Below are 24,508 nucleotides of genomic sequence, written 5' to 3' on the forward strand. Positions count from 1 at the left end.
TGACAACGCATGTAGCTGGTAAGGTTTATGTATTGTGGCCAGGCAACAGAACAACTTCTCTGTCTCTCTCTCTCCATCTTTCTCTCTTCCTTTCCCTCTTCCCAGTCTCATTCCCACTGGGCATTTCTTTTGAGTTTTGCTGCCAGATTTCTCTCCTGCCAGGCATTTTGCTTGTACATTTCCAGAGCACTCTCTTTTCTTCTAAGTGTTGGCTTTTCTTTCTTCTCCTTTTCCTCCTTCACTTGTACAGAAATCTACTGAAAAAAATATACACATATATTTTTCTTTTTCTTTTTTTTCTATTGCCATTTTGTGTAGCTATTGCCTACAGGTTTTTGTAAATAAAATTTCGGCTAATGCATGTGTGTGATATTTCCGTTGGTCTGACACTTTGCTTCCCAATTACTCGTTGCTTTGATTGGTGCTGATTGTCTTTCAGAGCAAATGTTGATGCAATCTGTGCTTCCAGGTAACTAGCATAAAGCCTCACCAAACAGAAAATCTGAGTATTTTGATTCTGTAGAAGCACAAAGCTGTGAAATGATTTGAATGTTTTCAAACTGTTTATTAAAATTAAATTCCCTTACATGAACGGCACAAGTTTTTATTTTAGTGGAGGAAAAAGAAAGATTTGTGGAGTGAAATTTTCTGCAGTATTATATTCTGCTGCTTTTAAAAAATGCACTGAGGACTTTGAAGTATTGTGTTAAGTGAAGAACAAGCTTAGCACGAGAAATGGTGTCTGCTCTGTAAATGCTGATATGTGTATTTTAACACCAAGTAAGTATTATCAAAATACTTCCAATTGGTTGCTGAAAACAACTTTTTCTGTATTTAAGATTGTTTTGTATTCTTTTATATACCTACGATGAGGAATTACCTGAGTACAAGAGGTTTTTCTGGGAATGCATCCAAGAAATGCTAGCGGAGGCTTTATAGTTAATCAGTTTGTCAAAAGCAAGACTTTTTCAGCATGCGGCATCATTCACTTAATTTTTCATTAAGACTTTTAATGTAAGTGCCATTGAAGCAAGCAGCTGTGATGTGGAAATGTTTGTTTATGCAAGATCACTTGAAAGTCCTAACTCTTCATCTGTGCAACAAGCTGAACTACAGATCCTGAGCACTGCTGAGCAGCATCACCCACAACAGCCACACACTCACTACAATCTTCCTTAAAGTTTGTTCTCCGTTTGTACATCATAACAGAAGTGTTACTCATAAAGGATTTAAAGTCTCCAAGCATATGCAGACGCTTCCACCATTAAAGTGGATTCAGGTGCTTGGCATGACTGTCTTCAGGCAGATTTCCTTTAAATAATTGATAGCTGCCGTCCCATTGCCCCACAGTAATGTATCTGGATGTGCTCTCTTTGCATTTACGGGGGGTTCATACAAGTTGCTGGCTGACAGAACGTGTGGTATGGATCTCTCACTTTATTTTATTAACATGATCCATTTTCACTTTCTCAGATGACAAACTGTGCGAAATGAGCTTTCTTGCACCTACTTTAATATGATGAGAAATGTGTATGTCAGCCACAGCTGTCCTGAAAATGCTGTAAAACTTTCAATGGTGTGAGGCACTTGGATTTGATTGCCAGAAGATGTTGAGTGAAAAATGGAGAGAGACACGTTTGAAATCAATCTTTCCAATATTTAATTGTGAAGAACTGAGTTGCATTTTGATGTATCTGTTTTCTTAAGAGATAGCCATAGCTCTCCTCTGTGGTGTCACTATCAAAATCTTGCCACTGGTCAAAGTCAGTATGCTGCAAGCATCGAACCAAGAACTTTCCATTAGGCGAGTTAGTCTGTTATGACTTTGGTCAAACCTACCTATTTAATACAATAAACCTCATTAATCATGTAGTGAAAACGTTACAGAAGAAAGCCTTCCTTTCTCCCCTTTTCTCTGGTGTTATATTCACCATTTTGAAGTCCCTCAGAGTCCTCAGAGTAGTGGTTTTGAGTTTTCTTGAAAGGAAGAGGAAGTTCACGATGATGATGTGAGCATACTGAGAACAAACAAATTTATGGTTGTTTTTTTTTTTTTCTGTGATGAATACCAATTCATTTACCAGCCTTTCCCAAGTATGGTTTCCCCAGAGCTAAAACAAAAGAGATGAGGAAATAAGCAATGACCTGGCAGTCAGGAGACTTCAAATCGCAGTCATTCATCTTCTCTTCCACATCAATAGATGGTCAGATTTTTGTGAAGGTGAAAGAGAGTTAGGGCTATGATGTCTTCGGGTGGTCACCTATTTCAGACTTTTGGTTCGAATATATTCCAGAATTCCTGACATATTTGTCAACCTCGTGTGAGACTGTTTTATTAAAGTCTGTAGTTCCCCGAGTCCTCCTTTTTTATGTTTTATAAAGCAGGTCAGAAATTTGCCTTTTTCTTCAGACACAAACTTGTATAGTTTCTGAGACCAGACATAATAGACTTGCAGGCAATGCAAAACAATGCTCTGGTTGGGCTGAGGTCTTGCTGATATAATTCTGTGGATTTAGTACTTGGTAGTTAGTGGCTCTCCCAGCATGACAACTCTAGTTTCTTGATAATCTTTTTATTGTTAGAAAATCAAACTGATTCATGATTTGCAAATGAAATTAACCTCTTTTCCTTTCTTTCTTTCTTTCTTTTTTTTTGTTTTTGTTTTTAAGAATTGCAGTAAGTACTGTGTCTTGCTTTTCAGTTGTGATTGCAGCAGCAGAGGAAATGCACGTGATATTTTTTGTCACAAAGAATAGGCACTGTAAGTACTGAGACTCTCTATAGGAAAAGAAAAAATTCTGTATTTTCAACATTTTACTAGTTTCATTGATATTTACTGTTTTCAATATTGCTTTGGAAAATCTGTGTTGTAGACCTGATTGATGAAAAGAATTTGGAAAAAGTGTAATATTTCCCAGACAGTGACATATGAACATAACCTGCATACACTTGAAAGATGTGGATGCTGAAGTTGAAGAGAACTAAGTTATATCAGATTTGGTAAAAGCTAACTCTTTTTGTCGTAGGTGCGAATTATGCTCTGGAACTCTCTCCTGCAGATCTCTTTCAAAAAATCCATTGTGGGTTCCATTGTTTTAAATGAGATGTTTTATTTTCCAGAAGACTAAAAGACATATGACACAGTTTTGCAGCTCTCATGTTTGAAAATTGCTGGTTTTGTCCAGATGCTGAACACCTGTAACCTCAGATCATTTCCATCTACTTGCATTCTCAGTCTCATCCTGTATGAGGCAGCTGTACTGGTGATTGGAGTAGCTCGGTATCATTTCCTTAACCACAGCCAGCACTTGCTGCCCAACAGAAAGGCGCTTCCCCCCCTAACTCTGGCAGTTTTATTTCAGCACCAAGTAGGGCCCAGTTCCTTAGGGTGCTGAATTCTTTGTATTTCTGACACTACAACATAAATGTTTTGTGGCAGCTTAATTTAAATTTAAAGAAATTGAATTCCTTTATACACTGAATCATGAAAGCAATACATTCAGTACAGTGACAGGTTCTACTATTTTGCTTGCTTACCACTATTAACTTGGGATTATTTATTCTATTAAACATAATTTATAGTTTTCAGGAATGTCATTCTCACAGAATCACAGAATCACAGAATCACAGAATCACCCGGGTTGGAAGGGACCCCAAGGATCATGTAGTTCCAACCCCCCTGCCTAGCAGGGCCACCAGTATCATTCTCAGTATACCAGTATACCATTCTCAGTATGCTAAAGGCTGTTGCATTTACAACAACCTAGGTATGAGCATTCAAAAGTTATCCAAACGATTTTAATACTGGATGACAGAAGATGGGCATGAGGTGCTTCCTTCCAAATGTAAGGAAGAATGCTGATTTTTATACTGACATTTCTGGCTCCATAACAGACATTTGTTCAGACAAAAGAGATAGTATATAGTCACCAATGTTGTTATTTCAGGCAGCTTAGAGAGAAGTAAAAAGGAATAAATAAATATCTCATTTATTGTTGGTTTAGGTCTGCCATACTCTGCCAGCAAATGTGATCCCACACATGATCCCAGAGCACTATTTCACCACATTCATGAGGACAGTGAGCTATAAAACCTATTCTTTTGCCTTTACTGGATAATTTTGTGTCCTGATGTAAGCAATGTTGCAATTGTATTCTTATTTCATTTTGTGTGATTAAATAAGCTCTCTGATAGCATGCACGTTCCAATATTGGTGAATTTTGTTCAGTCAGGACAACAGCATGTATACTGTTGGTAGCACTGAAAGCAACATGAAGGTGACCTTTGGAGAGGAAAATACTTTCTAGTTAAGGCAACGATGTTCAGGAACAAAGGAATGCATGTAGCAGATGACAGTTTCAACATTGCTTTGTACTGAGAGACGTGGTTTAGTAGACATGGTAGTGATGGGTTGGAGGTTGGAATAGATAATCTTAGTGGTCTTTTCCAAGCTTAATAATTCTATGGTCATAAGATACTTCGTTTTTTTCCTTGTAGAAAGTACCACAGAGATTACTCCTGCCTAATGAGTACCATACAGAATTGTATTGAATGTTGAACTTCAAATAAGCATGGTTTGTGTTTGTTTTGAAATTTTCCCTTTGTTGTATACATCCATTTGTTGTCTGTAGTGCCCATTTGTTGCATTGGAAAGCTGTGCAGTGTATGTGGCTTTAGTACTTTTCTCCTAGGGGAATGGCACCTAACTAAATGGCATCCATGGTGATAGCAGTTACACATCATGAAGTCTACTGGGCTTATGTCCCATTGTTTTTAGTGGGAGTAAAATTTTACTATATCCAGATTGTTGCCTCTTTTCCTATTTGTTTTTAAATGTAGCCTTTATTTCATTAAAGGCCAGAATAATTTGAAGTTATCTTTGTAGATCTTTGTTATCTTTGTAGAAGCAGATCTTTGTTTTTTCTTGTCTTCTCTCTTTCAGGGAGAATAAACCAGGGAATCAAACTAAGTTGTAGCTGATGTGCTATGCTGATGTATGGTTTGTACTGTATTTTGAAAGAAAGTGTCACATGAGACAGAGTTTTTGCTTTTAATTTCTTTTGTTTGGCAGTTGGACTACATGATTTTGAATGGTCCCTTCCAACTCAAATGACTCTATGATTCTGTAACGCGGTTCTTTCGTGCAGGTACTAGCAGATCTTGGCAGATCTGATGTGGTCATATTAATCATCGTCCTGTAGAGCTTGTGTGTGCACAGAAGATGTGGTGCCCTTGAAAAACCCATAAGAACTGAAGGAATATTATGAAAAGGCAATATTTTGCTGGGCCAAATTTCAAAGTGTAAGTTTTGATCTTAAAAATGTATTTGCGTTTGGGGAAATACAGTTGTTCGTATGACTGGTTCTGCACAGTGCAGCAGCCTTAGTGAGGGTCAGTGGAGTCATCCTTCTGCTGGTGTTGGCTCTGAGGTGTGTCCACTCAGGACACAGTGAGGAAGAGAGAGATCATCTTAGAAGGAGTAAGAGATGCAGATGACAAGCCCATTTTAGTTATTGCTTGGCATAAGGCAGAGATGAGTCCCTTAAGGAGGTTTGTGTGTCTTGCATGAACTGTGTGGGGAAAGACACATGTCATGATTACATGTCATGGCACAGTGACAAACAGATGGATGGAGAGAGACTCGGGATGGGAAGGGAAGTATGGGGCAGTGCAGAGCTTGTAGACCAATAGTTGTGAAAAACTGTGTCAGATGTTGAAATGGGATGAATTGTATGTGACAGCAGATGAGCATCTGGTAGATAGGTTTGATCAAATGCTGAACAAGGATGGCTGCTTGTGCTCACGAAATAATTGGGAGTGGGGGAGCAAGGGTCAAGAAAGGCAGCTTGGAAAGCCAGGAAAAGTAGTGATGCCATTCCTAGGATAAAGTAAGGATACTAAGAAGAAATTAGTGGTGGGAATGGAATGTAAACAACTGTCTTCAGAGCAGTCAGGAAGGCAGTCCTGGATTTCATATTGCAGGTGAGCAATCTCCTACTGGATCTGCCAAATCCTTAAGTGGGCAGGGGCAAGGAAGAGGAAATGAAGACATGTCATAACGTGGTGTTTGGCTGCCAAGTCTGTCTTTCACAATATGCTAAGCATGGATTTGTGGTGAGGAGAGGCTGCTATGTCAAGTCAACCCTCTCTGTTGATGTTTCTGAGAGAAAAGAAACTGGCTAAATACTATGTCTCTGACTTATATTCCCATTTCTTTTAGAAATATTTCATAACCCACACCCCTAACAGAATTTGGGAGAAATAATTGCAGCAGTGTATTGCTATGATGTATTGTGGAACCACAGTGGAATAATATTTTGGAACTTTAACTGCTCTACATCAGATCTAATATTGCAACTAATCCATCAAAAATTGATCTTGAAGTCTCTCAAAAATAGCTGCTGGCAGCGTAAACGCTTATAATGAATGCTAACATTACCTTGCTGAATACAAAAATAACACTGTTCAAGTCCCAAGAGTGGCCAAAACAGATCAATAGTTTGTGGGAAGATATCCACATTGATGCGGTGAGCACTCATCTTCACCTGTCTAATGCTGCTGTTTCCCACATTGAAAAAAAGGTAGGTATCCTTAAAATAGGAACAGAGGTAACCCCACACAGGACAGGATCAGCTACACCTAAACCACTACACATACACTGAAACTGGGTTCCTGCAGTTACTCCCATCACTGCACAAGGTTTCGTTTTTTGTTTTTTTGTTTGTTTGGTTGGTTTTTTTTTTGTTTTTTGCAATGATAAATGGCATTCCCTTCATGTGCATTGCTTTTTTATACAAAACTTATTTATACAAAACTTAATGAGATCCTTTTTTTTTTTATAATTATTTTTATGAACAAAGCAAGAAGTCTGGTAGAATGAATTTTGCATCAACTCAGCAGTGAATTCCAGCACTTGAAAACAAGTAAAGTAGAGATACATTTTATTTCAAGAAGCACTGCAGTAACCTAAGAGCTACTAAAAATAAATATAGTTGGCTCTGGAGTCATAAGTCATAGTCTTGCTGATTAAAAAAACAAAAAACAAACAACAAACACATGAGCTTTGAAGCCTGCTAATAATGTTGGCATCAGTCATAAACATGTTTGAATTATATTATATTTTTGTAACATGTATATACAACAATATATAACACTTTGTTACATTTCTTATGACAGAATTTTGAGAAAAGAGATCTTTGCACAAGGAATGGACAGAACAGTCTATTAGCTGTGGTGATTGATTTATTTTATTTGGTTTTGGGTGATTTATTATTGAAATATTATTCTGTTAGCTTCTCCCCACTTGGCCATTGGAGCTGTTGTTTCTCCTCTGCAGGCATTTTGCTATGCTTCTCTCACTGTGTGTAGTCATAAATATAGTACTCAAGTCCCCATGTTTCACATACAAAGCCAAAAAAGAGAATATCAGGATTATTATTATTATTATTATTTTTTCTGTAACAATTGAATTCTGGAAGAAACTGAAGTTACTTAAGCAAAGTGGATTCTCTGAGCCATTTGGGAGATAGCTAAACATCAATGAAAATGATATAGAAAAGGAACAATTCTGCAAAATGAAGTGTAGGAATTGGATAATGCAAGCGATGGTTTCTGACAAGGTCCTTACTATCTATTCTTTGTGTAGAGAGAGACATTGCCTAGTTAATAGCTCCATAGAGAAAGGAACTTCAGCATTTGCAGAATCTCAGCGACTAATAGTTACAATTTTAAAGCTATTATTTCACTATTAAGGATTTTATTTGACATGGAGATCAAATGCTTTTGTTGAGTAACAAACATGCATGGAATATCTGCATGAAGCACTCAGGTGCTTGGCTAGTGGCTTTGAATCGTTTATCCTCTGACAACCACCTCTTTCCTCAGAGGACATTTTGGTCAAGTTGCAAGAACTACTGCCATTGAAGTAGCATGAACAGGATTTTAAGAACTGAGATTAGGTAGCCTTTGCAGGTGGAGCTGTTTTTTTTCTGCACATTAATATGGGATTCTCAACAGAAGCCTGCCTCTGGCCATGATTTTTGGCATGCTTCCCAGTGGAGCTTTCTGTTTCTTAAAGAGTCAGTTAGGTACTTCTGTATTAGAGCTCATACAAGACAAGAAGTGATAAGGAAGGAAATGAGTAACCCCTGGCAAATATGCATTTTTATTATTAATCTTTCTCATTCTTTTTGTCAAAGCTTTCAAAAGCATTTCAGAGTTGTTACAATACACGAGTCGTTAATTGTCTGCAAGTCTGTGATTCATGAGTAAGCATGACAGTAATAGCTATTTGATAATATTTTCATAGTTTGAGAATTCAAGACTAAGGTTTTTCATTACCACCTATGTTACTGTGATTTAAAGAATGTTGTAAGATCGTTGCTTCATTTAACCTTTGAGCTGCCAAGTAGATAAGGATGAAATGGATGATGCAAGAACCAGACTTAAAATTGTAGAGCAGCAATTTAGAAACAATATAGAACAATCCAGAGCATGCTAAATGCTTGCTTTTTTGGTTGTTAAAGAGAGGAGAACTATCTAGGAGTTACAGATGTCATCAGCTTTTGTCCAACAGCTATCCAGGACTGTATCCAACTTAAAAAGGATAGAGTGGTTTAAATTATCTGTGAATAATGCAAGGTTTGGGATTAGCTCTGTAACACTGGAGGACTAATTCTGACACCTGCTTTATCTTTACAAACTCTTTTTTTTTTTTTCTTTTTCTTTTTTTTTTAAATACAGGTTTCTCATCTGAATAATTTAAACCCCCATATTATGTCTGAGTAAAAGTAGCAGGTGGAAATGTGAATTGAAGTAATTATGCCTAATACAGTTTAATGACAAATTTTTGTGTAGTCATGAGGGAAAAAAAGGAACAGAATAGTTGGCAAGTGGCATGCAGGAAATTTGATTACCAGACATTTGTCTTGTGGAAGTGAAACAAACCCTCCATTTACCATAGAGGATAATCAGAGTATCAACAGTTGAAGTGATACCTTATGGGAGATTGCATTAGTGCACTGTATATGGCCCTGATATGTAAATCCGGAAACATTTGCTTACCTTTTAAAAAGCATGAGAAAGCTCGGATGTAACTGAAACTTCAGCATATTTTACTAAGGAGGGAAAAAAAAAAAAAAAAGAAAGAAAATAGATTAAACCCCACTTGAAGCAATGGAAGTTACTGCAACTCTCAGTTCTGGTTTCCTGTCTGAAGTGTAAGGTGTGTTCTAGGAAAAAAATGCATTAAGAGTTGTGATGGCAAGTTCTAAATCCCAGTAATTTTTTTATGTTAATTTTGGATCACATTTTGTCCTCTAAGGCTGACAAGGTCTTGAAGAGTCACAGACCTCTCAGCTAACACCCTGGCAAGTAGACAGTGCAGAAATGAGCTCTGAAATATATTCAGCTCCTGAGTAATTAATTTATAGTGACAGGGATTTTTCTGAATGGGCTCTCGGGGCAAGGTATCCCCCCCATTATCCTTCTATATAGTGCCTATCTATTTCTTCATGCTCTGTTTCTTGCATCCTTCTAAGGACATGCTCTTGCCTTTTTTTGTGTGTGACGAAGAGAGGCTGTGGATGCCCCATCCCTGAAGAAGCTCAAGGCCAGGTTAGATGAGGCCCTGGGACCCCTGATCTGGTGGTTGGCAGCCCTGTCCTTGGCAGAGAGTTGCGACTCAGTAATCTTTGAGGTCTCCTCCAAGCTAAGCCATCCTATGATTCTATGATATTTTCTTTACTGTTACTTCTCTTTATTAGACCGTTCCAATGTAGAAATTGCACCTGCTTAAATATCTTTAAAACTACCTCTGCAAATACTTAAATCCATTGCAGATGCACTTGATTACTAAGGAGTGAAACAATCTGTCTTGGTGTTCTCAAAAATCTCAACATCGCTATTTCACCTGCTCATGTGGTACCCAGCTGTGGCTCGTTGGCCTCTTGTCCGCCTTGAGTATGCTATTGTTGTTCAGATATGAGATTTCCATTCCTGCAAGGCTCCTATATCAGTCCTAAGTTGGCCCCTCTATGTTCTTCCAGGGAATGCAGAGATTTTGATGGGATGGGAGGGGTTGTTAGCTGTTCTATGTGCTCTAAAGCATAAGTGCATATTGTAAAGAAAACATAGCTACTAAGGGAGCAAAGTGGTTAGAATGAAAACTTCTAATAACTTTGGAAGTCAGTGTCTTTACATGTTTTGCATTATAGTTCAGTGTGCTAACACTTGGCTACAGTGCTGTGCATCTCCTAATGCATCAGAATTATTAGAACATCTGGCCTGAATAGCTTCATGCTGATACACTGAGAAAATCCACAGAGGATTCAGTCTTTTTTAAATGATTTCATTTTATACCTAGGATAGTAGATTGCATTATAGTTATATTTATGCCAATATATTGGCGGAGGAAAATGTTGTTTCTTTTTTCTCTCAATCTCTAAGTTCCTACAGGACACATCTGTGCTTCTTCATGAAGACACACATTCTGACCTGTCTTCCAAGGCTGGGTAGAAGGAGGGTGCCTTTTCCCTATGCACAGCCCACCTGAAACCTGCCAAAAATAATAGACCTCTCCATATCCAGCAGTAATCCTTTAAAAGAAAGTTATTTCTGCTACACTTCTCTACTGTGTAATGATGCAAGCTGATCCCATCCAGTATCATAAGAGACTGCTGCTTTCCAGAACTTCCCCAGATCTCAGAAAAGCTTGCATGCCATGTTGTTGCTGCCATATTCCAGCTACAGGAAGGTAGAGCCATGGTTAGATTCAATACTCTGGTTTCTCTTGAGATAGTATAAAACTTTCTATGATTCAATGCACTGTGCACAATTACTCAGAAATTACATTAGGAGTGCAGTGTGTAAATGGGAATACAGCTGTACAAAGCATGGATAATGGGGTTATAATGATTAGAAATGCTTAAAATACTTTGTAAAATCTGTCATATTGAAGAAATAATTGTTTAGTTGTCGAAATTCATTTTTTCCTCTCCTTTTTAGAATCCATATGACAAATGTCCCTATTGTAGCCAACTCACATGGATGGAAAGGTTGGATGCACTACAGAGGCATACTTCTGATAGCTGTCTGCAGTGTCTTCCACAAGTTGAAGTATACATGATGGTGAGAACCACTAAAGGAGTTAATGGCATTTCTTCTTATTATTTTTATTATAAGAAGAAGTAATAATAGAGATTGTGGATTTGAGGGTGTTCTTATTATTTTATTTCTTTATTTATTTTAAATTCTGATTTAAAAGAAGAAGGAAGAAAGTTTTGCCTGGAGACAAAATGCCAGGGGAAATATTGGACAATATATGTCAGGATTAGATATTAGGTAAGTGGTGCAGCTGAACATGTTTAGTTGGCATTCCAGATACTTTCAAGCTTAAGTCTCTACACATGCTGTTAATTGATGTGTTTTCTAGCATTCAGAAATACCATGTATCAGTGAGAATGAATTTCTTTTTTTTTTTTGGACTTGCATCAATTTAGATGCACTTTTCTCCACTATGTGTAGTACTGAAACCAGTCCAGTATTTCAGAAATGCATAGTGCTAGGTAAAAGGTTCACACTGGTTAAGGAAATATTCATGAAATTAAAAATGTATCTTTCTGAGAAATCTGAATGTATTGAACTAATTTTTCAAGGGATGCATTGTCATCTCATGGACAAAATTCTATCTGAAAGATCCCAGGATGATGCTTGAAAGCACTCACTTGTAGCTCACTTATAGCAGCCATAATTTCAGGCAATTTTCTCAGATATTGTCAGATGAAGAAGGATGAATGATTCAGGCTATTACAAGAACTAATTTGCTGTTTTGTTAGAAATATTTATTAAGACTTGGTTTGTTTTTTTGTTTTGTTTATTCTTTTTTTTTTTCTTTGTTGTTTGTTTGCTTGTTTTTTTGTTTGTTTGTTTTTTACTATTCTGCAGGTCCCTGCTGAAATTGTTGCAGAGCTCATCTGCAATGTTCTTGAAAATACTTGATGAATTTTACCTTTTTTGCAGGTGGAAATAAGATAGGGTTGTCAGTAGATTTAATTAGTTAGCTATGAGTAAAATGGTTTGTGGATATTAATTTAGAAAACATCGAATGCCAAATTAAATAATACTTAGATGATAGGATCTTCCTCAAAGAGGCACTTTTAAAATATTTTGTGTCATGAAACGGAAGTGTGGTGTTGAGAAATAACCTGAATATCACATTTCCTTTGCTGATATTTGTTTACCCTATAGCACCAAGTTACTCAGAACTGATGGGAAAAAGTCTTTTTCTTCAGGTCTAACTGTTAGAGTCCTGCTATCCCAAAGCAGATTTCTTGGAGAAAAGTGACAATCATGCCACAGTTCTCAGGGCAGCACAGCGCTGAGATAGGTTTCCCACATAGCACCTCCACACTCATGTTAAGGGACACGTGCTCCCTACCAGAAAGAACATTTGTGCTGTGAGTAGTACCAGGTGACTGTGATATTTGGCAGGTTGCAGTGAGTAACGGCGGTGTGCCTTTAGGTGGCATTTCTGCTGGGAAGTCTGAAGACACCTCAGGATAGGTGTTATTTCTGTTGTACAGCTGGCAAGAGTAAATCCCTGGGAGTTGAAGTGGTGATGCATTGGCACAGGCTGCTCAGGGAGGTGATGGAGTCACCCTCCCTGGAGATGTTCATGAAACATGGAGATATGGCACTGAGGGACAGGAGTTAGTGGGCAAATATTGGTGGTAGGTAGACGATTGGACTAGATGATCTTGGAAGTTTTTTCCAACCTTAATGATTCTATGATTCTGTGGTAAATTTACATACAGCACATTATACACCAAACTCCCCCAGCTCTCAGCCTCTGACAACAGTGACATAGTTCCCTCTAGTCTTAAGATGAACAGAAGTTCCCAAGCCTTTTCATTAATTATGAAAGGTATAAATGCTTTCAATCACATGGTTGTTTTTCTCTGATGCAGAGCTATTCTGGGATGTGAGTTCACAGGGAGAAAAGATGGCTGAGGTGAGAAATGTTGAAACAGCTGAGCAAACCACACAAACACTTGAAATTACTGCAGCATTTATAAGTTTATGGAAGCCTCAGAACTATATTAGCCAGTGTAGTAATTTTACAAAGGAAATAGGGGAAGATGAGAGTTTATTAATTCTCTAATATATGACAAGCTCTAAAACACTGAAGAACATACTGAGGGAAGAGTCTCAGTGGTCTCGGTGGGTAAGTCGCATTCCACCTCTACTAGCTACTCTTAATGGAGGTTGAAATAGGGAAAAAGGTTGGCAAAAAATAAATGATTGATGATAACAAAAGAGCAAAGTGGCCAGTGAATCTCATTTCTTGAAAAAAATTCAGCTTTTAGTCTAAATGGTTGGGTTTGGTCTCAAGCCAAAAATGAGCTTGTCTTTGTAAGTTTGAAATACAGTAAACAGAGATTTGCACAGTGCAGATGTCAGTGCTGCTAGCCAGGGTGGCAGCTCGTGATCCAGGCACTCATCCTCTCACCAGGATGTTTGCTGCTACTTTCCAGCAGCCACCTATGAGTAGTGGTGCTTATTAACATGGAAAAATAAGACTTCAGGTGCTTCAAATCAAGCACCTAGAATCAGATTCACAATATATGAAACAACTCACAGAAAGTCCCATACTGAGGTAGTTGTATTCTCTCTCATTAACTGTAGTAGATTGGTAATCCTTGTAGCAAGAATTAGCAGACTTTACAGGAAGGTTGTGAAAAAGATAGTCATTGAAAGAAGATTTTCTTGTATTTTACCAGCCACAATTGTATACTGCAACTGGGATCATTTTGAATAGCAGAGCATCCTGGGAATTGCCCTTGCACTGGTGAAATAATGACTTAATGTTGTGAGGTTTGGTCTAAAAATAATAGAACATCCTCTTCTTGGAGTACAAGAAGAAAAAGGTGACTTCCTTGCAGCAGGTGAAATGCTTGAGTGATACTGGTGTGTGTTATGCAGAAACACCCCCTTGCATACAACATAGCAGCCTTTGGGAAGTGCATGCTTGGATGGCTGTGCCATTTTTCTTGTCGACTTGCAAGAAAGATTCATTCAAGCTAGAATGTATTCTGAGAAGTGAACAGGGAAGATGAGGAGAATGAAAGGAGAATCTTCTGAAACAGGTAGGATGGTAGATAACATGCTTAACCAACCATATAAAAACTAACAGTTTTAGCCCTTGGCTAAAATGAGAAGGTTCTGTCCAAAAAATGGCAAGATAGGTGCTACAGCAAAAGATCCTATGCTCCTATTTGTTTTCTATATATTCATTTGCTTTTTTTTTTGGTGATACTAGTGAAAAGCAGATTGTCTACCTGTGGTAGCAGAAGACTACAATCAGCAGTTTAAGAGATTCTTTCAAGTTTTGGGCCCCTACTCATGGGCAATATTTATATAGTGCAAACAGAAACAACACTGGCCATCTAAAAGAGCAATGCTGACTCTTTCAGTAAAAGACTTTTAGACCTTCTAATCATGCTACCACTAAAGATACGTATTCTAGGGAAAGAAATAGAAAAATGCAGCTTTGTGTTATATTGTGGACCTACTGAACAGAACTGACTACTAAATTGGTAAAAGCAGTGTTTTATTTTCATGTGCAATGAAATGACATAAAGGCATCTTATTGTACATTTCAAAGCAAAAGAGCTTCAATCCAATTTGCAAATGTTTGTTTTTTTTTCTCTAGATGGAGCGATTTATTCTTGTATGAGTTTTGTTAGGATACCAACACTAAAAGGCATAATTTTTGTCGTGAGAGCAATATAATTGGTGGCCTTTCGTGTAGCTGACAAATATGATTCACAAAACATTTCCATGTTACAAATATGTTTTTAACAGGAAAAGTAATTTTTTCCACAAGACATTGGAAAGATTTTATAATGCATATAAATAGAATTTAGTAAGGTTTTGGCAGATTTGTGACCCATATTAATTTGAATAATTTACAGTGCCTCCTAATGAATAGTCAAGCTTGGTAGTCTTGGGTTCAGGTAAAGAGTCCTGAATATATTTCTCTGACACTGACCTCAGGCAGCATGGTTTCTTTGACAAAAATGTGTTTTCTCCAGTAGCTGTGGGACAAAACAACATATCTTGACCATCTGATCTACTTCTATCTGATCTCAGGTAATTCACACTCTTAAAGTGGACAGCAAATATAAAACGTGTTTGAAGAGGTTTTTTAAAGTAATAAGCTCATATAGCCTTGTAACAGCAAGGCTTATTAGTCAGCGTAGTATTTTCCCAGTATATTAGAACAGGCATGTTATTTCTAGAAAAACATTCAGAAAGAACAGTATGTTATAGGCACTCATTTCTGCACCTTCTGCCCTTGAACTACTCTGAATGTCTCTATAGCTGATGTTGAAAAAAGAGACCAAGACTTCCAAAAGTTATGATGTGAGGAAAATTGATAACTGGATAAATGCACATTTTAAAATTGCTACCAATAAAATGATAGATGTGGAAAGTATGTTCATCACCGTGGATGCAAAAACAAGCATTTTTTTGATAAAGTAGTAAACATAGATTCCACGGTAACGTAATGACTACTGCTTATCTTGGGTTAACACCCAAGCAGTTCTGAAGAGTTATTGAAGTGAAATAATCTGGATGAAATATCGCTCTCTTAAAAGCACTGTATTCTCCTATAGATAAATTGAATCTCATTTTATAATTGCTCATTGCTAATCAGCACTCCTCACTTGGGGAAAAGGGAGTGCCTTTGTCTATATATGGGAAAAGGAAGGAAATTAATGCACCTGTAGAGAACGATAATCCTGAGACTGTGCACTGTATGTGCAATAATCAGGAGGTGTTGGGTCACTCCACAGTTTTAGAAAACTAGGGGACACTAGTAAGAAATTTGACCAGAAAGTACTAGAAATATCAAGCCACAGAAAGCAGTCTTTGGAACCAAGTTTTTTTCCTCTCAACCATCCCTTCAACGTCTGTGTTTTTCCAATAAATTTTTGTAAGGCTAAGGGACAATAAACAACGATTCCTCTGTGGTGATTATTCTCCTCCCTGATCTTGAGGGGATGCTAGTTTGAAAGAGCCCTGTATTTTTCCGTTTCTATAGTTTATTTACTGCCACTTCAACTGGTACTCACAAGAAGGCTGTATGACTGTGGTAGCGCAAGAAACAGTTCCTCCAGGGGATGGATGAACTCCCTGATAACATCATGCAGGAAACGTTATGAAGCCTTTCAACCAGCCAGGTATGTTTTCCTTTCAGGATTTGCTGCTGCAACATTTCCTTTAAATGGTTTGTGATTCCTCTGTGTGTCCTGTGGGAGAGCAGAGGCTGCTTCATTAAAACCAGTCTTCATGGGGTTCCTCCCATGAAACCAGAAATAACGTGCAAGGTGCTGTTGTGCAGAGGAGGGTCGGAAAAATAGATAGACGTAGTGGATGATAAATATAGGTATTAGCAAAGGCACATTAGAAAAAACTTGGTATAGAAAAGCTTCAAAACTGACTGAGACAGTAAGGAAGAGCCTAAGAGATGAGAACTGGGTTTGATAAAAGTCCATATAAAATTTTATCCCTCTCTCAAGAAAAAGCAACCTCTTCAACGTATCTTCCTATTTCTTGAGTTAAATAAGCAAATAGCTTATACTCCTGCTTGTTGCCTTCAGAGGGCCCAGAAAACGAGTGCCAGGGGGAACACAGACCATTTAATGGCCTGAAAGAAAGTATTCCCAGATTATTCCGGATGAGTAAGATAGGTTCTCAATAATTTTCTGCTTTTGTTTTCATAGTAGAGGGGAGCAGCTGAAGAACAACATTCACCTATACCTGCGTTTGCTGGTGCTGGGTGCTTAAACACACAAAAATTTAATTGCTAAAGTTTCAGATTACCTTAGCTCTAAAGACCTGTTTTGTTACTGTCTTTAATTATCCAAACAAAATAAACACAGAAGAGTATCTCACTTTAATTCAGAACCGGATTCAGTACAGTAATTTAATTAAGCGCAAGTGTAATTCACAGCCTATTAGAAGTTCCACTGAAACCTACTTTTTGCTTCTTTGCATTTTGAAAGCTGCTTTTATTTCTAAAGGTTCCAAGACAAGACTATCATGGTCTGTGTTTTTCATTTCAGCTCAAGTTGTCATTAGTGGGGAAAGACATGTAGGGATAGGTAGTGAAAAATTTTGCAGATGAATCCATCTCTTCTCTTTGGGAAGAGATGGATTCTGACTTACCTGGGCGGGTTTAAGCATCCCACAGGAATCTCTGCTCTCCCCAGAAGGCTGATGAAGCTGTGATGAAGGATTTACCCAGACGAAATTCTAATAAAAAGTTTCAGCGAAATACTAGCATTCACATTACCTGAGTTGGTGTATTTATTTGAGATCCAGCATAGAGTGTGGTTCCCCAGTATGAATAGCTCCATTGTGTTAAAAAGTCACAACTGCATCAGTTAGAATAAACTTGAATAATGTGCCCCCCTTACGAGAAATTGTGGATACACTTCAAGAATCAACACATAGTTGGTGTATAAAATGAAAATACACAGAGGAAAAGTAATATATGTTGTTATCATAGAATCATTAAAATTGGAAAGACGATTGTCTAGTTCTACTCTCAAGCCACGCCTATTTCACGACCAGCTCTAGAGCTTGTTCCTTCATGCTTCATCCACCACTTTCTGGAAAACCTCCAAGGACAAAGACTCTGTCGCCTCCGTGAGCAGCCTGGTATGAATACAAGAATGTTATCACCTATGTTTTTTGTTTAAAATAAGGGGCTCTAGATAATGAAAACTATTAAATTCATGCTATTAAAAGTAGTGCGAGTCATTTAAAATACAGAAGAAACTCAGACTACATAAAATGTTTTCATTTCAGGAAAATACCTGAACTTTTATGTCTGTTCCAATGATACAGAAAATGCTGGAAGATTAGCAGTTAAAAACCAATACTTTTTGTGTAATACAAGAATAATACTCATGTTAAAGGGGAAGAGATGTAACAGTGAGACAGTTTGCCAAATGCAAACATAGGGTTATGAATGGACTCCAAGAAAGTTCTCAGCTCCTTGTCCATTCTGTCACTGACAGATTTGCTGGGAACTTGAGGTACTTGCGCACTGAAAATTTGAAATATTTTTCCATTATTTGTTTATCAACACATGATTCTGAACAAGATTTCTCTTTTTTCAATTGTTTCTCTCCTTACCTGCTCCCTTTCTCTGTTTTCCCCAAATTTAAAATGGAATACTCAGGTGAGTGGAGATGCTTGGAATCATTTTAACTTGGTAGAAGGACATTTAAATGCAAAAATGTTACCTCTAAAAATAAATTTTAAAAAATACTCCTTTAGAAATAACACTGCTCTGCCTTTACACAAGAATAAAATCCTTTCAGTTGCTGCCAATAGCTTTCTGGGGGACAGTTTATGAAAGAATTATGATTTGGGTTTGCAAAAAGAAAGACAGTCTCTTTCTGAAAAAAAAATGATGGTGAGAAAACTCAGACAGGAAAAATAAATGCATTATGATCAGAGGAAAACTTTAACAACTGGCAACGATTCTCTTGGCTTATTACAGCTAGAAAGTTGGGAGGTTTTTTTGTATTATTATAGATGTTCAAAATACCAGTGAGTGTGAAACCAAAGGTATTAGCTGTCTTTTTAGCTGAACAGCTTGCTCAGGCTGCTGCTCCAGGTCTTTTCAACTACCATAGGATGAGAGCAACCTCCCACGGGTGTAGTTCTCTTTGAGTCCCTCCTGTCCTGCTGTTCCCAATCTGTAGGAAGCTTTTGCTCGGTTAAGGATATTTTCTTGGCATACTTCTTCTGCATCATGCAAAAAAAAAAAAAAAAAAAAACACCCTTGAGAAACAGCTTGCTAGAACTGGTGTCAGGAGCAGATCAGTTGGGACACATTTGCTCATGGATGAGCATTTCCTCGGGGCCCTTTCTCATTATTGAGGGTGATATCCATGGGACCTGCTGGAACACACATATGCTTACTGCACAGACAGCCTCAGATGGTTGGTTGAAACTGCAGCCAACGTGAGGCTTTGTGTGCCAGCCAATAGTTTTTTGAATCATTTAAAACTGTTTTACTACAGCAAGAATTACTCCTCACTGTGAGAAAGACATTCAGGCCCTGGAGCACATCCAGAGAAGGGCAAGGAAACTGTGAAAGATCTGGAGCACAAGTCTTATGGGGAGTGGCTAAGGGAGCTGGGAGTCTGGGGAAGAGGAGGCTCAGGGAAGACCTTATGGCTCCGCAACTACCGGAAAGGAGGTTGTGGTGAGGTGGAATTGGCCTCCTAGGTAACAGTGAGAGGACAAGAGGGAATGACCTTAAGCTTATGCCAGGAGTCAGGTATTAGGAAAAATTTCTTCTCAGAAAGAGTGGTGATGCAGTGGCACAAGCTTCCCAGGGAGATGGTGGAGTCACTGTCCCTGGAGGTGTTCAAGAAATGCAGAGATGTGGCACTGAGGGACATGGCTTAGTGGGCATGGTGGAGATGGGTTGACAGTAGGACTGGGTGATCTTAGCGGTCCTTTCCAAGCTTTACGATGCTACAATTCTGTGAATTGTACATATATTTATTTAAGTGCTGTTGATAGGGATGTTGATTGAAGAAAAAGGAAATGTATTTTACAATAAATCAATCAAAATGTTAAGTAGAAATGAAAGACAGAATTTCTTTAATTTTTGGCTGTCATCTATGTTTGTCTGCTCAAGATAATCTCCTTAGGAGTTATTTGTCCCTGCACAGCCAACACTGAACCATGCCACATAGCAGGAATACATGTTAAGCTGTTTAAGATGGTTCAGTTGTACTGTAAACATGCACAAGGACTGCATTTGGGTAACAGAAGGAGGAGTGCCAGGACCTTTCTGAATCACTTGTTTCCATTTAGCTCCAACATCTGTGCTGTTTCTGTGTATGGGAGCATTCTGTGCCTCATTCTTTAAAAGGGCTGTGGTGGTGGGGAAAGAACTGGAAGTGGCGGGGACTGCACGAATGTCTGCCAGGACGTGGAGCCTCAGAGTAGATGCTGAATTGAGGACACCAAGAATAAACCGTGCTCAGATTTGTAATTTCTCCTAGATTATTTCACAGTTTAATTTTATGTAGGTTAGAACAAATTTACTTCATCTGAAAGGATTTACAATGATCTCTATAGATCTGAACCTCCACTCTCCAGGGTGATTGACTTAGTACTTTTAAAAAGTGTAATTCACTTGTTTTTCACTTGCCCTCCAGATTAAGCTCCTGCTGTGCTTGCAGACACACAGTGTGTGTGCAGACTCCTGTGTGTGTTCTACTAATGGGAATGTGGTTGTGTCCAATTCGTGGGTGCCTGTGTTGGTCTGTACAGCTGTAGGTCTAACCTTAGAGAAATGTCCTAGATACTTGCACAAATTCCTTTATTTCTTTTCTTTCTCTTTGTTCCTTTGCTTTTATCTCTAACAGTGTTATTGTGTTTCCCACTAGAACGCGAACTGGATGCCTTGTATTTTGCATTTTGCTGCTCCATGTTTATGTAAACTCTAGGTACTTTACATTCCTATACAGTGTATTTCACCTGTGTTTCCAGAGCAAGTGATCTATCCAAGGTCAGTGATAGGATGAGAGGCAATGGCTTTAAGCTGCACCAGAGGAGATTCAGGTTGGATATCAGGAAGAATTTTTTCTCAGAAAGGGAGGTGATGCACTGGAACAGGCTGCTCAGAGAGATGGTGGAGTCAGAGTCACAGTTCCTAAAGGTATTCAAGAAAAGGGTGGATGTGGCGATGAAAGACGTGATTTAGAGCTTTGACAGGGGGTTCACGGTTTGACTGGATTATTTTAGTGCTCTTTCCAACCTTAATGATTGTATGATTCTAACGTGAGAGCTGATCAGTCCATGGAAACAATCAAGTCTCTCTTATTTTAGCTGTGCTGAGCAGAGAACATTTCTGGGTCAAGGATGGGGACCCAGCGTATTTCCCAACAGCTGGAGGAGCAGGCTGAGACAAAGATATGCAAACCACTAATGAACTCATAACAGCAAACAGAAAAGAGGAAGATCAGAGTGAAGCAGCTTGAAGCTGAGGGCCAGGTGGGCACCAGAAGAGGAAGTACTGAGCACTCTCTTGCTTTGGCCATGAGGGAAGGCAACTTCAGAGCAAATACTTACATGAATACGAGGAATGTATGACTATCAGATTGAGAGGATTTTTTATGACTATCAGATTGAGAGGAAAGTAGCTAAATAATATTGTAGAAATTCATAATTCCTGATACAGTAAAAGTCACAGCAGGGATGCTGGCTCACTTGTGTCTCTGGCACTGGTCGGTCTTCATTGAGCTTAATGTTGTTTAAGGGGCCAAAGTGTGTAAAACAAACTACTCCTTTCTTCTTAACTGCTCCACACATCTGCAGACCTCTGTAAAATACCTCGAGGGTTGCTTTTCATATCCCAGAGTGAACAGCCCTTGTCCTTCAGCCTTTTCTAATAAGCCACCTTTCCACGACTCCTCAACATCCTTATTTCTGTTCTTTTCTACCCTGTCTGTATCATATCCTCCTGAATTTCTGGTGCCTGCAGCCAAGTCACATGCTTCCCATCACTGAGCTGAGTGCCGGTGGTGTGCCATGTGCTCTACAGATGATATTGCTGTTTATTCGTTTATTTTTCCCGGAATGGTCTTCCATTTTTTTCCCAGCAGTATGATATTGTTGACTCATACCTATGATTTAATACGTTATAGCTCATTAGAGAAGTGATTGAGGGTTGAGTGATTCAGGATGTTGTTTTGTTTTTTATTTACTTAAAGCAGGCAGAAGTGCTGTAGGATCACTGGTAGATCCAGCTTGTTCAATTTATAGATTGTCTCAGTTCTGAAGTTGAAAAGCCACATTCACAAAATACCTGACAATGCTGGGAATGTCACTAGGACTGCAGTAGGCTATCAGAAGTGTTGCGCTGCTCCTTCTTTAAATCAGTACCAGCAAGTGTGCTTTATTTCAACTTTGTCCATCATCAGTGAATAATTTACATTGTAATCGATTGTACCAGGTCCAAAGACAGTCTTGGAAAGTTTAGGTCAAATCTGGTATTTTTCTGCCCAGCTTATTTCAGGGAAGCACAAACTGCTTTAGTTACAGGTTCTGTGCTGTCCCTGTTACAACACTCTGAACTTCTCAGTTATCAGTCTGTCAAAGCATTTTTGCTCATGTCAACAAATCCATGTTCAACGAAGGCTTGGTTTTGCTACACACGCTGAAAACTGCCTATGATTTCCTCTACAGGTCTACACTGAAGCTGTTATGTAAGGAGAAATATCTGAGAATAGAAGTCCTGTGAAGCTGTAACTTGTGTCTGGGCTGCTGCACTTCAAAAGCATGGGCAGGAAGAAAAGGTATGTTTTTTACATAGTTTGGAAGCAGATGAGGACTTAATCTCTTGAGACTTAACATATGTTAGCACGAAGCAGTGAGCTTGTGTGCTTGTTGCCCATTTCGTGACTACAAGCTGAAAATATTTTGACATCACTAGCCAAAGTTTGATAGAGCTCATTATTGTCAGAGAAGCACCCAGGATACTTGCCATGTTGGCTGCCTTTCAGTGCATCCCACAAATATCATGGCGCTCCCCACTCAGATGTTTTCAGAGACCATTTTGTGAACGCGTATAACAACTTGCCAAAGTTTCCTTCCTGAAACTGAAATTGCACTGTCTGCATAAATCCCAGGGTACTTTTCCTGCCTCTGTAATTTTCTTCTTAGGAAACCATTCAATACACAGAGTATATCTTCTGCACACATTCAAATGGTAAAAAGAAAGAAAACAACAACAAAAAATATTCCAACAGCTCATTTTCAGCTCATGTTTTACGTTTCAAATAAGTCTGTGGGTGTCGCAACAGCTGTAGACTGTACAAAGCAGAGCAGAGGTCTCTCTTGATTTAGTCTGTGGTGTGATTTTGCTCATTCTTCCACCACTTCCTGAGCGCAGCATGTCCCTGTGTTGTTTGAGTGAGATACCAGTTGTTTGGCTGCTCTTCCCCCAGCACTGCTCTCAGCCATGACTCCCCCTGCAGACAGCAACTTCTGTGATAAAGACAAGTTTTTGGCTCTCATCAAAAAGCACCATTCCTCTAACAAATATGTTCAAGTTGGGTCTCTGATGCGTGTCCAATTTGTCTGCTGCACAACACTCTTCTGAGCTTGCTGTTTTAATGCAGTGGGATCGGAAATAACCAGACTTTAACAACGCCATGTGGATGAGCACACAGTACAGAAACCAAAACGTTTCAAATGTGCATTATTATCTGTGTTACACAGACGAAGCAGCTCATGAGAGAGAGTCTTTTAGCTGCTTTTGTAGCTTACTCCTCTCTCTCACATACTTCTGCTGGAACTAGAGTCTCGCTCTTATCCCTGAGATCTCCCACTCTTTGGCCAACTCTACAGGGGAGCAGAGGTCTTAGCTGAACTGAGATAGATGTTAGACAAAAACGAAAAACAGAAGATTCTGTTCTCTTACTGGCAATGAGAAAACTCTGTTAACAGCTCAGCTGCCATCAGACCTGGAGGTCAGATTGCAACTGAATAGCTGCAAGGACTGCCGATGTGGAATTATGCTAGAATGGGTATTTCTAAGTTAGGGGAGCAAAAGCTGCTACCAATGAAGAATAGGGTTGTTTCAGTTCTTAGGACATTTACGAGGTACTGGCACATAGTAACTGCACAAAAAGTACAGGCTGAAAAAACATGAGCTTAGTTTGGAAGCTGCTCTCTTGCTAAATTATGGGGTTTTGATCCCGACCTAAATTGATCCCACATGTTCCTGGATTCTCCCAACATTTGAGTGCACAGTAAATCAACCATAGCTTTTGCTTTTTATTGCAGAGAATGAACAGAAGAGCTAGGAAACTTTGGCATCTGTTTATCACATGGGTTAGGATTGTTTGATATCTTTTTATCTTTAAGGTTTAAATGTAGTTTAGAACAGGTACACAGGATCAAAACATCTCTGTCGGTCGACTAAGTAATCAACTGGCATCTGTTCACTGAAAGTACTCTGAGGTCCCCCAAAATGCTCACGTTTCAGAAAAATCCATGCCTCCACAGAGGCTATTACTGATCCTTCAAGTATTATCAGGTTCTGTTCACAAATATTCTGCATTACTGCCTACATGAAGAAGTAGTATTGTAGTAATGAACAATGAAGAAAAATATATCAAACAATTTTCTCGCTAGTAGTACCCAAAGTTTTAAAGCAACAGCTGTTGTATGATGGAGTATACTGCTTCTGCTTAGAATTGTGCATATTCCCTGTGTCATTTCTCCTCTTCTAACTCACTTCTCTTGCTCCCTGTTGGACCAGCTACAGTGGTCTCATTATAAGCAAGTGTCTGTTCTGCAGCACGGATCTTAGCCTTCCCATCTCAGCTCTGAGGCTCTTTGCATTTCTGTTCATGGGCACATTTTTGTCCCGCAATCCCTGCTCACCTGCTATCCAGGCCT

General features: G+C 38.7%; 1 long non-coding RNA gene across 1 annotated transcript; it reads left to right on the forward strand.

Annotated features, from left to right (window-relative positions):
• The first annotated feature begins 12,966 nt into the window (after positions 1–12,966).
• Positions 12,967–22,393, forward strand: LOC122179849. The gene is made up of 3 exons (XR_006178853.1): positions 12,967–13,010; positions 16,107–16,245; positions 22,289–22,393. It is a non-coding gene; the product is annotated as an uncharacterized LOC122179849 (long non-coding RNA).
• Positions 22,394–24,508: the final 2,115 nt, after the last annotated feature.

This window comes from Lagopus leucura, unplaced genomic scaffold, assembly GCF_019238085.1.
Source record: "Lagopus leucura isolate 7727_CA_CO unplaced genomic scaffold, USGS_WTPT01 Super-Scaffold_100004, whole genome shotgun sequence".
Taxonomy (NCBI): domain Eukaryota; kingdom Metazoa; phylum Chordata; class Aves; order Galliformes; family Phasianidae; genus Lagopus; species Lagopus leucura.